Genomic DNA, 12,492 nt, shown 5'->3' on the forward strand with positions numbered 1-12,492 from the left:
TTGTGTCAAATTCCAGTGTAGAGCACAATTTTTCAGTTATACATGAACATACATACATTCATTGTCACGTTCTCTTTCTCCAAGACCACATGAAATTCCATACCTGTATTTAATGACAGCAATGAGGGGTGAGTTATCACGAGTTCGGTTTGGGGTGAGAGGCAAAGCGGTAGAGACCCTGGTTTATGTGTCCCTCTGCATGGAAATTATCCTCACTCTGCCACTAAGTGACTTGATCCTGCCAACTTCTTTCTAACTTTTAAAAGTTCTCCACTTTCAAAACTATGGAATGAGAGTGTGTGACAAAAATCAAATCTAAGGGTCCTTTCTGCAGACAGTTTCCATAATTTCAAGCTTATGTGTCACTGGCTTCACGCTTTTTGGCAAACAAATGGATTGTCTGTCTGATTTTCCTCTTTTGATATTGAAGTTTCTAAGACTTTTATGAGCTGTGGTCACATGTCAGGCAGGGTCCAGGGGCCGTCTCCTCTAATAGTAGGCATTAGACCAGGCAATAAGTCCCAGCTGTGTTATGACATCCAGTCTGATTCTTCACTTTAATTTTATATAAGCTTTTATATCTGTAGGAGAAAATTTCTTTTTTTTAATGTCCTGATATGTGAAGTTATATTTATTATTTTCAACTTTTCTGGGACAGATCCCATGGGCCCTCAGCCTAATATTCTTCATCCATAAGCAAAACTCTTTCTAGAGCTAGAAATAATGAATATTGGATAAGTGAGACAACTCCACAATTGCCATGCTTGCATTAACAGTGTGTGTGCTTCGGCATCTTGAGAAGTTAATATATTTTTGCCGAAAGTCATTACAGTTTTTCTATGAGTATATGGATAGCTTTCAGTGAGCCATATATCTTCTGCCCTGTCAGATATGCACAATGGTCTTTAAAAATTAGGAAGCTGATTCTCTTTGATAGCTTCTGAATAAGTGTTCACTACCCAAGCTTTTAACGTTAGATATAAATTGACACTTGAATATAAAATAGGCTTTAAAAATCTCTCCTCTTACTTAGCTAGCATTTGTTTTGTTGTATTCCAAATAAACATAGGTTAGTATAAAAGATTCATATCTGGATGCAATGTTCCTGATAGAGAGGTTTCCGGACACTGTGAAATCTTGATTTGCGGTGACAGAGAGGCAGCGGTTTTCCACTGTTTCTTGTCAAGCTCCTGCAGAGGCACCATGGGAGCCACATTGCCCGGGGCACATGGTTCGGCTGTGTCTGCGGCGAGTGCAGGGAAGTTAGCGGTAACACAGATGCACTCTGTCACCGTAAAGAGGCGCACGTGCCCTCTGCTTTTTTTCTTGGCAGGAAAGCTCTAAAACAAGAAGACTGACTAATGAGAACTTGGCTCTGAGCAGCGCTAGACATTGACTCAGATCACGGCATGGGAAACCCAGACATGATTTATATTGAAATAACGGACTTGTCACTTTCAGCAATTTTGGGAGGAGGCATCCTTATGGGCCAAAATGTTTTCTCTGTATCAGCAAACCAGTGGAGAACATCAGAGGGTGGTGTTCCAGTCACAGTTAGGGGTCAGCTCTTCCTTCTTGTTTAAAATGATCATATTGTTTCCTCCCAATTCAGTTATATAGTTTTATTTCCAGAGGAGTTTGTTTGCTATGCTATAAAAGATTCAGTCATTTATTCAACAAATATTTATGTTCATGTTTGAGGCTCTGTCTCAGACCCTGGGCCTGTATTCTTAGGGAGAGACAGAATTAATAAGCAAGTAAGTAAAAGATGTGGTGTGGCAGACTGTGATAAATGCAGTGGAGTAAAATAAAGCAGTGAGTTCAGGTAGGGCCTGCAGGGTGAGGAGAGGGTGCTCTTTTAAATTATGTAATCAGGGAAGGCCTCCCTGAGTACATGGCATTTGGGCAGTGAGTCGAAGGCAGTAGGGCGAAAGCCATGTGCCTGTCTGCGGGGAAGTGATGGGGTTTTGGAGAAGGGTGAGACTGACAGAGGATGGTGAGAAGAGACAGGTCCTTCAATTATTTTGGAGGGAGAAATGACAGAATTTTCTTCCAGGACTGCATGTGGGGTAAGAGAAAAATGATCAGGGATGACTTCAAGGCTTTTGGCTGGAGCAGCTATAGGATGGCGTTGTCCTCTACTCGCATGGAGAAGAAAGACTACAAAAGCAAGCTTGGAAAAAGTGGGATGAGGCATTCTGCTTTAGATCTGTGAAGTTTGAAATGCATATCTGACATGCAAAGAAAGAAGTCAAGTGAGAAGTGTGAACTCTGTTGGAGTGTGTTCAGGGGCAAGACCTGTGATACAGATGGACTTTGGAGGGTATCTCTTCTTAGAGGGCATTCAGGGCTGTGAGGCTGGATGAGATCATCTAAGGCAGTGATTCTAAATGAGTGCCTGCCTCCATCCTTAGAAATGCTTTTCTAATTTCTCCGTGGTGGGTCCCAGACATTCTGGAAGACACATGACTGTGTCATAAGAAGGAGGGAGTGACCAGCTGTACCAAATGCTGTGAAAGAGTCAACCTAATGAAGACTGAGAACTGACCATTGGATTTAGCAATATGAGGTCACCGGTGGCTTTTACAAGCATTGTATCAATGGCTCAGTGTGGCCATAGCTTTACTGGAATGGATTCAAGGAGTGAAATTGGAGTGAGTCCTGAGAAAACAACTGTTGACAAATTTCTCTATTAAAGGGAATGGAGAGGTGGGGAGTCAGCTGGAAGGAGAGATGAGAGTAAGAGAGTTTTATTGTGTGAAGATGGGGGGAAATAATACTACTTTTGTATTATAGGGGAGCAGAATTTGCCACCCCAAAATGTCTTTGGCAGGTGGATTACTTTGAGCTGAAAACAATAAAGGCACAAAAGACAAAGGAAGAAACTTTGACCTTTCCCTTAATTGCCTAAAAAAGTTTAGATGAAGGAATCTTTTCCCAGAATAGAGTTATCACCAGAGATATCTGCAAAAAATATGGGCCAGAGGTAATCAGGCAGGGCCTGGATTTCAGTGCCCACTCTGTGTCCCATTGTCTCTGCGGGGCCCAGCAGACATTTGTTTACCAAACATTTGCTTTTCCTTCTTCATGTGAATTACCCTCCTCCCCTTGGAAATCTCAAACCACTAACCCCCACATTTTCTTTTGTCTTTAGCTGAAGATGATATTTAAGGGGAGGGCTTAGGCCATTTTGATGAGTTAATTCATTTTTTCCTAGGTCTTGCCTATATATGCACATTGTTAAACTTTTGCTTGATTTTTCTCCTGTTAATCTGTCTCATCAATTTAATTCTTAGACCAGCTAGAAGAGCCTAGAAGGGTAGAGGAAATTTTCTGCCTCCTGGACCTTATGCTCTTGGAAATTACCCAGTAGGGAGGAGAAATGATGATGTAGGAGAAAGAAGGAAGAATGGGTGGAACAGCCCTACTGGGTAGGGAAGAGGGGAATGTGTGTACAGTGGATGGTTTGCTCTGGATGGGAGCATGGCTGGTTGCTCCATCCTAACAGGAGGGGATGTTTGAGTACATGGACCATTTGCAGATAGGTGAATGCTTCTGGTCGCCCAGGCTTACGGATGTTTTCTTCTGAGCGCTTCTGTTTTCTCAGGGAAATAGGAAGCAACGTCTTTAGATGAGAGAGGGCCTGGGAGGGAGGGGTCATAGGTTTGAGGAAAGAGCACAGTGTAAAACACACATAAGGAAAATGAATAAGTCAGTGGACAAGGGAAATGTGGAGTGGATGGGCAGTTCAAGGATTACAGGTTTGGGGGGAGATCGGCAACATGGTAATGTATGTGTTTTGCAGCTACATTCAGCTGCTTGTCTGGTACAGAGGACCTGGAGTGTTGGATTCAGTCAGGGTGGAGTCTTCCAGGTGAATAGGATGAAAGAAGAGGGGGCCACAGAGTTGAAGCTATATGCAATCACGTGATTATAATGATGGACCCTACAAGGTATGATAATTGAGGGAAATAGAGAACACCAGGGGGTGAAGCATGTGAAAAAATGGTAGGATTACAGCATTGCCACATCTATAGGGTCAACTAATTGCTGAAGACATGGTTCCAGTAGTTCATTATATCAGGAAACTATCGTCTATTTTGATAAAAATTAAGCACATTCATCACTGAAGCTGATTTCCCTTTGAATCTACTTAATTAAGTTTTCAACCATTAAAATTAGTTAAGTTATGCAAAAAGGACTACAGCTTTGAGCATTAGTATGCAGTCTTTCACTTACAATTATGAAATGAATATATTAGTGCATAATCTAAAAACAATTAGTGATTGCTAGAATACAGCTTAGGAATCTGTCTCTTGTAAAGTAGTAAATTGCCAAAGACACAATTGAACTACACTGAGAACTTTTTCAATATTTATGCTTCTTTTTAACCCCAGTGGTTTGGGAAAATGATGACAAACAACATAATGTATCTCTCCTCCTATTTTGTAAATCACTTTAGTTTTTTCTAAATTGCCAAAAAGGGATTTACTGTGGTTAAGAAATACTTTTCAAAAATATAATTGATAAAATTATGTTCTATAAGATGGATGCCAGAGTTATAAAATGCTTGACTTTGATAAGATTTTCTCTATTATGCTTCATAATTTCTGTATGTGAATGGGGGTTTAGCCACCCTACAATCTAATCCAATGACCTTTCACTCCCCTGACCTGGAGGGGGCATCTTGGATGCCTTGCTTCATTGCCTACTTCCCTGATTGGATGAAAACTACCATTTTCTGTTAGCATGAGGACCAGACATGGTGGCCCATATATGGTTGTCTCTGTTCACACAGGTCACTTTCCACGGATTCTGTTTTGACTGGTCCTGGCTTCTGTTCTGGTGTCTGATACTGGAGCCTGCCCGCTCATGTACTAAGATGTAATCACATCACAGGTGTGCAGGGTAACATTAACTTGTTTATCCCTTTCACTAGGATACAATATGGATTCCTGCTCTGCAAAATGGGGTGCCTCTTTCTGGTCTCCAAAAGTGTAACTTCAACCAGCATAAAATTTTGAATCCATTTAAAAACAACCAAAACACATAGGAAAATACCAGACTTGAGGTTTAACTGAATTCCTGGTTAAGATGAGATGACTCAATGCTTGCTACCATTTCCCAATTTGGGAATCTTGTGGTTTCAGTCAGTCTCTCCTCACCCTCAGTCTCGTGGTGCATACCAGTGAGAAGGGTTCAAGATTAAGTTAAAAGTATTCATTATTGTTTTCAAGGTTCTCAAGTCTCTGTCCACCAGACATTGTCTTGCCTTCATATGAGATCAGTCTGGAGCCTGCATGAGCCTAATAAGGTGGCTTTATACACCTTATTAGGTGGCTGACTCTCCTTGAACTTCTCCCTTGAACTACTATGCTTAGATACAGGTCTTTGACAGAAGTAGTATGTTATCTGCGTATAGCGTACACTGCTATGTGGGTTGGATGTCTAAAGTTTTCCTGTTTGAATCGTGATTGAAGAAAACAGCAGAAAATCCTCTATTTTTCACATATAATGTGTTCCTAAAGATGTGGGAAAATCAAATGTGGGAAAATTGAAAAGTAGACTTACATGTTACAAGGGATTTCTATTCTCTATAGAGATTTAACAAATTGTCTCTAATTACATTTTACCTATAAGCTTCCATGATATAGTTTTTACTATTCAGGATGTATCCTTAAATTTTCTTCTTTCTTCATAATTGCACAAACATGTTCTTAAAGCTAATAAGCATTCAATTGAGGCTAGAGATTTGCTATTTTGTTAAACAATCTGTGTTCCTTATCAGTAGTATCAGAGTTTTCATTTTTCTGTTTTCCCTTCATTCTTATAAGATAATGAGATATCATAACAAGATAATGTAACAGAATGCAATATCATGTTCACACTCTCAGATCAACTCTACCGTACGGACAGCAATGTCATGAATCTGAGCCGTTGTCCAGCAGACATTTCCTTTACGAGATGATTTGGGAGGCTTTGTCATCTACTGATATAAAAGTATGGCTGTTTAGATAACTAATGTTACATAATTAGTGGTTTCATGAAGACCAGACATGTCACTGTGAAGGCGGGACTACTTAATACTTTCTAAAGCAGACCCCATGAGTAAGGGAGAGGAAAGCATTGAAGGGGGCGAGGACACAGTTGCTGACCCGGGATGGAGGAGGAGGGTGCACGGTGCTCCAAATTCACTTCTCTGTCCATTGAATGGCGGTTGGGAAACATGATTCAGTACTCACTCACATTTGAACTATGTTTTGTTTTGTTTTGCATGGAGTAGTACATGGAACTAACTTATACCCATTTTATTGATTTACCTTGATTGATTGATTGATTTGCAGTTGGGAAATGGATTGTCATGGTAATTAAATAGAAACAAAACCTGAACATAAATCTGTGTTCATCCCTGAAGGCAGAAGGTGGCCTTCCCAGGAGTTCCTCCCAACAATATTTCTTGTGCTAAGTATTAAGTACTGGAATGTCTCCTACTTCACTTTGGGTTTTAAGTGTGTTTGTAAATTCTCCTCTTTGTGAGGCATTGTATAGATTGGAATATACATAATCATTTATGTGGGTGGAAGAATGTAAAACTGTGGCTAAGGCCACAATTAATAAATTAATTAGAAAACAATTCAAAAAGCTTGGGCAGAAATGATGAGACAGGCCAACTGTTCATTGTGGTGGGAGAGCTTACACTTTTAAATGGACCTCGCCTGGAAGACAGGCCACCTGACACTTGAACGTAGAACGTTCTGTATCATAGTCATAGCTGCTTTCAGCTCATGCTCCATTAAAAAGAAAAAAAATCAAAGAATCAAAGGCAAGGGCACATGTATTCCTTGAGTTATTACAGTCACTTCAAGAGCCAGCCAAATAATACTATGCTTTATTGAAATAATAGTTTCTTGAACAGAGCAAAATTGTGATGGAACACTGGCTAGATCCACTCAGTGTTCTGACTCACTCTTGACCTAAGCTGAATCATCTAAAGGAAAAGCCTGAGCCTAGAACAATATTTCAGATTCTAGCTTTCAAAATTTATATCGTGCCAAATAAAAAGTGGGACATTGTGTGAGCTATTTTTGCTTAAAAAGTAAAATTTAATTAAAGAAACACTTTGCACCTGAGTGTTCATTGCTGCATACAAAATAAGATATGAGTGTACCTTTTCTACCCATCCTTGATGATAGACACACCTTGTTTGATTGTACTGCTCTGTTTTGCACTTCACAGATACTGCACTTTTTACAAAGTGAAGTTTTGTGGCAACCCTGAGTCCAGCAAGCCCATCAGGGCATCTTTCTGACAGCATTTGCCCACTTCATGTCTCTGTGTCACCATCTGGTAATTCTCATAATATTTCAAAATTTTTCATTATTATTATATTTGTTACGGTGATCTGTAATCAGTGATCTTTGATGTTACTATTGCAAAAAAGATTATGACTCGCTGAGAGCTCAGATATGGTTAGGTTTTTTTAACAATAAGAAATTTTAAAATTAAGGTATACACATTGATTATTTTAGACACATGGCTATTGCACACTTAATACACTACCATATAGCATAAACATAGCTTTTATATGCACTGGGAAGCCAAAAAGTTCATGTGATCCACTTTATTGTGATAGTTGCTTTATGGGGTGACCTGGAACCAAACCTGCAAGATCTCCAAGGTATTCCTGTATTCTAGAGCTGAAAGTGTGCTCCATGGATGCCCAGAGATATCTGACTGCTGGAAATATACCAACAGGGAAGGGAAACGTGCTACTGGAAATATACCAACAACAGGGAAGGGAAGTGTGCTGTCAGGCTGGTGATGGCCTTCTCATCCCTTCTCAGAACAGCAAGCAGGCAAGCCACAGCCTTAGCTCTTGTCATTTTTATCTTTTATACTAATTAAGCCTGTTAGTACACTGCCAGTTCAATAGTCTCAAAAGCAAAATGATTTTTCAAGGTACCGAGGTATCTTTTTCATTGGTTGCCAGACTGTAATCCAGGGGAAAATGAAATCCAGCCACTAATACATAAATCTCTTGCTTTTCCAGTTGCCTCTCTAATTATCCTATGACAGGCACTGATACATGGTGGAATTAGAGGAATTATTCCAGTAGATTTTCCCTTCACTGCAGGCATCAGGGTTGTTCCAGGGAACTCATGTGTTAGCACTCTGTTCTTGGGAACAGTAGAGGGTCTGGCACCTGCTGGTTTCCCCGGATGCTAAGGATCACAGCTCTCCATAGTTGGTAATTAATTCTAGCTTTTAGTCCTCAACTCATTGCCTGGAAGTTTAACTCAAAACAGCACTGACTGGGATGGGTCACCTTGGCCACCTTTCCTTCTTTCCTCTCTCTTATCACCCCACACCATCCTCTCCTGGTTACTTAAACTGCTGTTTGGGGGAAGGAAGCATTTCTGCTTTCTCCAACCAAAGAAACTGGGTGTTTATTGAGTTTTATACTTCACTGTTACAAACCACCTAAGCTGAAATCTCTAGATGGGGACAGTACCAAAGGGTAGATTTGAAGATGAGGGACTTCACTGGGGGAAGAAGCAACAAAGGGGGCAAATTGGAATGACAAATGCTTCTCTCTCCAGCTTGTTCATAGACGTGACCTCCATAAGTTCAGGAACAGTGTCTTATTTGTCTTTGTATCTTCAGAACATAGTCCTGTGTTTGGCACTTAGGAGTACTCGATAAGCATTTTATGCACTGAACAGAACACAGACACACAGCTGAACCAGGAATGGTGGTCAATTAATCACTGAATACATTTGATGGAGTGATGGGAAGAGGAAACAAACTTCTTGCCTCTGGTTTTATCCCCAAATATCTCTCCTCTGAGTCCCTATTTGAAGCTATGTACTTATATAACTCATTTGCACAATCAGCTCTAAATTGAGCTGCCTTTCAAATCATGATATATTAACAATTGTCATACCTGTGGGTAGTGGATTATTTGTGTAACTAAAAGTGCCCAGACAAAATAGTTATTTCACATAATCACTTCACAAATATGAAGCATTGCCTGTTATTTGAAATGTAATGACTTGTATTTCCAATTCCACTCTGGGTCTGATAGTGTTGGTAATGCGTTTATTGCCGAGGGTGGCTGTAGAGTCTGCAGCTGTTAGTAGATAAATCATTATCTTGGAGTTGGCCCTGTTTATAATCTGCCTAGACTTTACAAAGAGTGAAAAAAAAAGAAGAAAAAACTGTCACTCTAGTGGCACTATAGTAAGCCTCCCTGATTTCCAGCAGCCATGAGTACCAAGTAGAACTATTGATTGATTGATTGATTGATTGAAGTATAGTTGATTTACAATGTTGTGTTAGTTTCAGGTGTATAGCAAAGTGATTTAAACATATATGTGTATGTTATATTTCAGATTCTTTTCCATTATAGGTTATTACAAAATAGAAGATATTTACTATAGTTCCCTGTGCTGTACAGGAGGTCCTTGTTGTTTATCTATTTTATATACAGTAATGTGTATATGTTAATCCCAAACTCCTAATTTTTCCCTCTCCCACCCTTTCCCCTTTGGTCATCATAGTTTGTTTTCTACGTCTGTGAGTCTGCTTCTGGTTTGTAAATAAGTTCATTCTTTTTTAGATTCCACATGTAAGAGATATATGACATTTGTCCTTCTCTGTCTGACTTACTTCACTTAATATGATAATCTCAAGGTCCACATTGCTGCAAATGTCATTATTTCATTCTTTTTTATGGCTGAGTACCAAGTATCACTTTTTTTGTGTGTGGGGGGGGAGTAATTAGATTGATTGATTAATGGAGGTACTGCGGATTGAACCCAGGACCTCTTGCATGCTAAGCACATGCTCTACCACTGAGCTCTACCCTCCCCCACAATATCACTCTTATTGCTAGCTTTGCGGGTGTCAACCTGGGTATGTTCATATTTGAATCAGAAAACAACATTTTCCTGAAACACATTTCTTTGAAAATCTAGTGTCTTGTTCACTCATTCAAAAGGATTGTCACCAGTGTAAGTGTGTGCCTGACCCTACCAGTCAGTTGCTTTTTCTTCAAAGCCCTTTCTGAAAGGCACAAGCTCTGTGTTGAGCACGCTTGGGGAAAGTGACTGCAGAAGTGGCTGTGTCAGTCAGAGGCCAACTTGTGCTTGCAGATTAGAGGGTCAGAACGAGGAATCTGCAGGGCTTTGGTAAATTTATTTCATGTGGAACACGTGCACTGGAGTTCTCTGAGGTTGAAGCTATCAACCACTGAAAGCCAAACAATTGACTTGAATCAAGGACAACTGAACAAACCGGAGAGACACAACATTCAGGTTCAGGTTCATTTTCCATGTTCATTATCTGAACAGACAGGTCTTCTGTTGCTAATGTGGCCTCTTTGAGGCTGATGATCTTTATTATAAGTTTGAATATATTTCTTTCCCCTAAAACTGGGATTTGATAACAGAAGAGTAGTTATTAAGGTGCTTGGAGCTAGGAACCTTTTTAACTTTTTAAAAGAATTCTTAAAGGACCAGCTAAAATGTTAGGTATTTTGATTTTGGACTCAAATTCCTCAACTGCTGTACCAGTAGAGAACACATGTTCCCATGTCTTACCTTGTAAGTCTACTGCCCATAATGTAAGGGATTTTAAACCCCTCCTAATTTCATCTTTACCATTAAAATATTTGGGGCTGTATTTGATAGAGAAACAGATTGAGTCAGGAATCCTAGATTCTAGACTTGGCATTGTCTAGCTTTCTTACCCTGGGGATCTCATTTAAACCCTCTGAGCCTCAGTTTCCCCAATTGTAAAAAGGAAAAGGATAATAGTGTCTTACATTATTTGATGATCATATCTAATAAAGTATGTCAGAGTTATTTCTAAACAATGTAAACTATTATGTCAGTGCTTCTGTTTAGACAAGATCTGGATGTAAACACTGGATCGTGTAATTGCTGGAGGGGTGGTGTTCGGTTTTAATCTCAAAATCAGATTCCTTTGAAACTTCTCCATTACTGATGTTCTTATAACAGAGTTTTAAAAAAAAAAGGAAAGAAAGAAACACAGCTACAGGCAACCATTAGGATGAGTCAGACTCTGTGTCTAAATAATGTGACTCTTTTCACATCTCTGTCCTAAGGGGTCAATATCTATAGTCACCCAAGACAAACAAAGTTATGTATGTGAATGCAAGCCAGCCATGATATCAGGCTATACAAGTACTCATTTTTAGTTAGCTCTTTTATATCACATTTTCTTGGCTTCTTCCAAATAAAAATCTACCCTGTCAGCTTTCTGTGAAGACCCAGATGTGACTGGCCTAGGAGAACCTGAAATATAAAAATGAGAATTTTTTTCAGTGACTTGGATTCTTTTGGCTTTGGAGAAACCCAAAGGAAATAGTATCTAGTGAACATTTATTATATATCCCCCTTATGAAGTGGTTTTCTTTAAAATGTTGCATAAGTCATACTAATTCCCATAAATTTTTGGTAATTTTTTACGATTCCTGCATAGGCAAGATTGTTATCTGTAATCTTTGCAATATCTTTAGCAGAAATCTACATTTGCAAAACAGAATATAAAACAAGTTGGAAGTTGTTTTTTTGTTTTTGGCGGGTTTTTTTGAATCTAGTTACATTTTAATTGTTCCCAGTTTTTCAAAACAAGACCAAGGATGCACAGAAATGCCTGTGGCTTGTTATTCAGAGCATGTTGCTCTATGGTAGAAGGAAAATAAGCTCAGGAGGACCCCCCTCTCTGCTGCCACCCCCTCTCTCTACTGTCTGTAGACGCTCCACACATCAAGCACCTAGATTATCTGATCTGTGAACTTTACAGACTTTCAAGGTAGGTGACATTACAGCAATCTCAAGTTCAGCAAGGTGACTAAATGATTTAGTGTTAAACTGAGACCCTTGAGAATAAGGAGGGGGTGCTGTTAAATTTGTGCCATGACGAACAGCATAAATGAGGCAGCCCCAGCAAAGCAGGTAGGAAGTTGGCCTTCCCATCTCAGGTCCAAGAAGTAGTTGGTGCTGCTGAGTGACTCCAGGACTGGAACTGCTTTCTAATAGGCATTTGGAGCCTGTGTATCCACAGGGGGCTGGTTCTAGGACCGCTACCAAAATCCACAGATGCTCAAGTCCCTTATATAGAAGATTGAGTACACTCAATACACCCGACCCGCTATATCAGACAATTGGTGAATCCTTGGATATGGAACCCATGCATATGAAGGGCCGACTGTAGTGACTTATGCCACAGCTTCCTGAAATTTATAAGCTTCTATAACCATAATTCCCCAACAGCTTTTCCAAATAAGTTCTTCCATTTTTATTTTTGTAAGAAAACCAAAAACAACAAAGTCACCACCAAGCACAGGACAACTCGCCAGCAAGGTCTTGGTCTCCCTCCCTCCTTCCCATCCCAGGTGCTGTCAGCAGTGTCAGGGAGGTACTGATGTTAGCTTTTTCCAAAAGGAATATTACAAACAAGGGCTTG

General features: G+C 39.8%; 1 protein-coding gene across 1 annotated transcript in view; it reads left to right on the forward strand.

Moving 5' to 3' along the window:
- Window positions 1-12,492, forward strand: part of LOC102519101 (RAC-gamma serine/threonine-protein kinase-like) — a 169,793-nt gene that overhangs the window by 64,227 nt on the left and 93,074 nt on the right. The window lies entirely within an intron of this gene.

The sequence above is a fragment of the Camelus ferus genome, chromosome 35, assembly GCF_009834535.1.
Source record: "Camelus ferus isolate YT-003-E chromosome 35, BCGSAC_Cfer_1.0, whole genome shotgun sequence".
NCBI lineage: Eukaryota > Metazoa > Chordata > Mammalia > Artiodactyla > Camelidae > Camelus > Camelus ferus.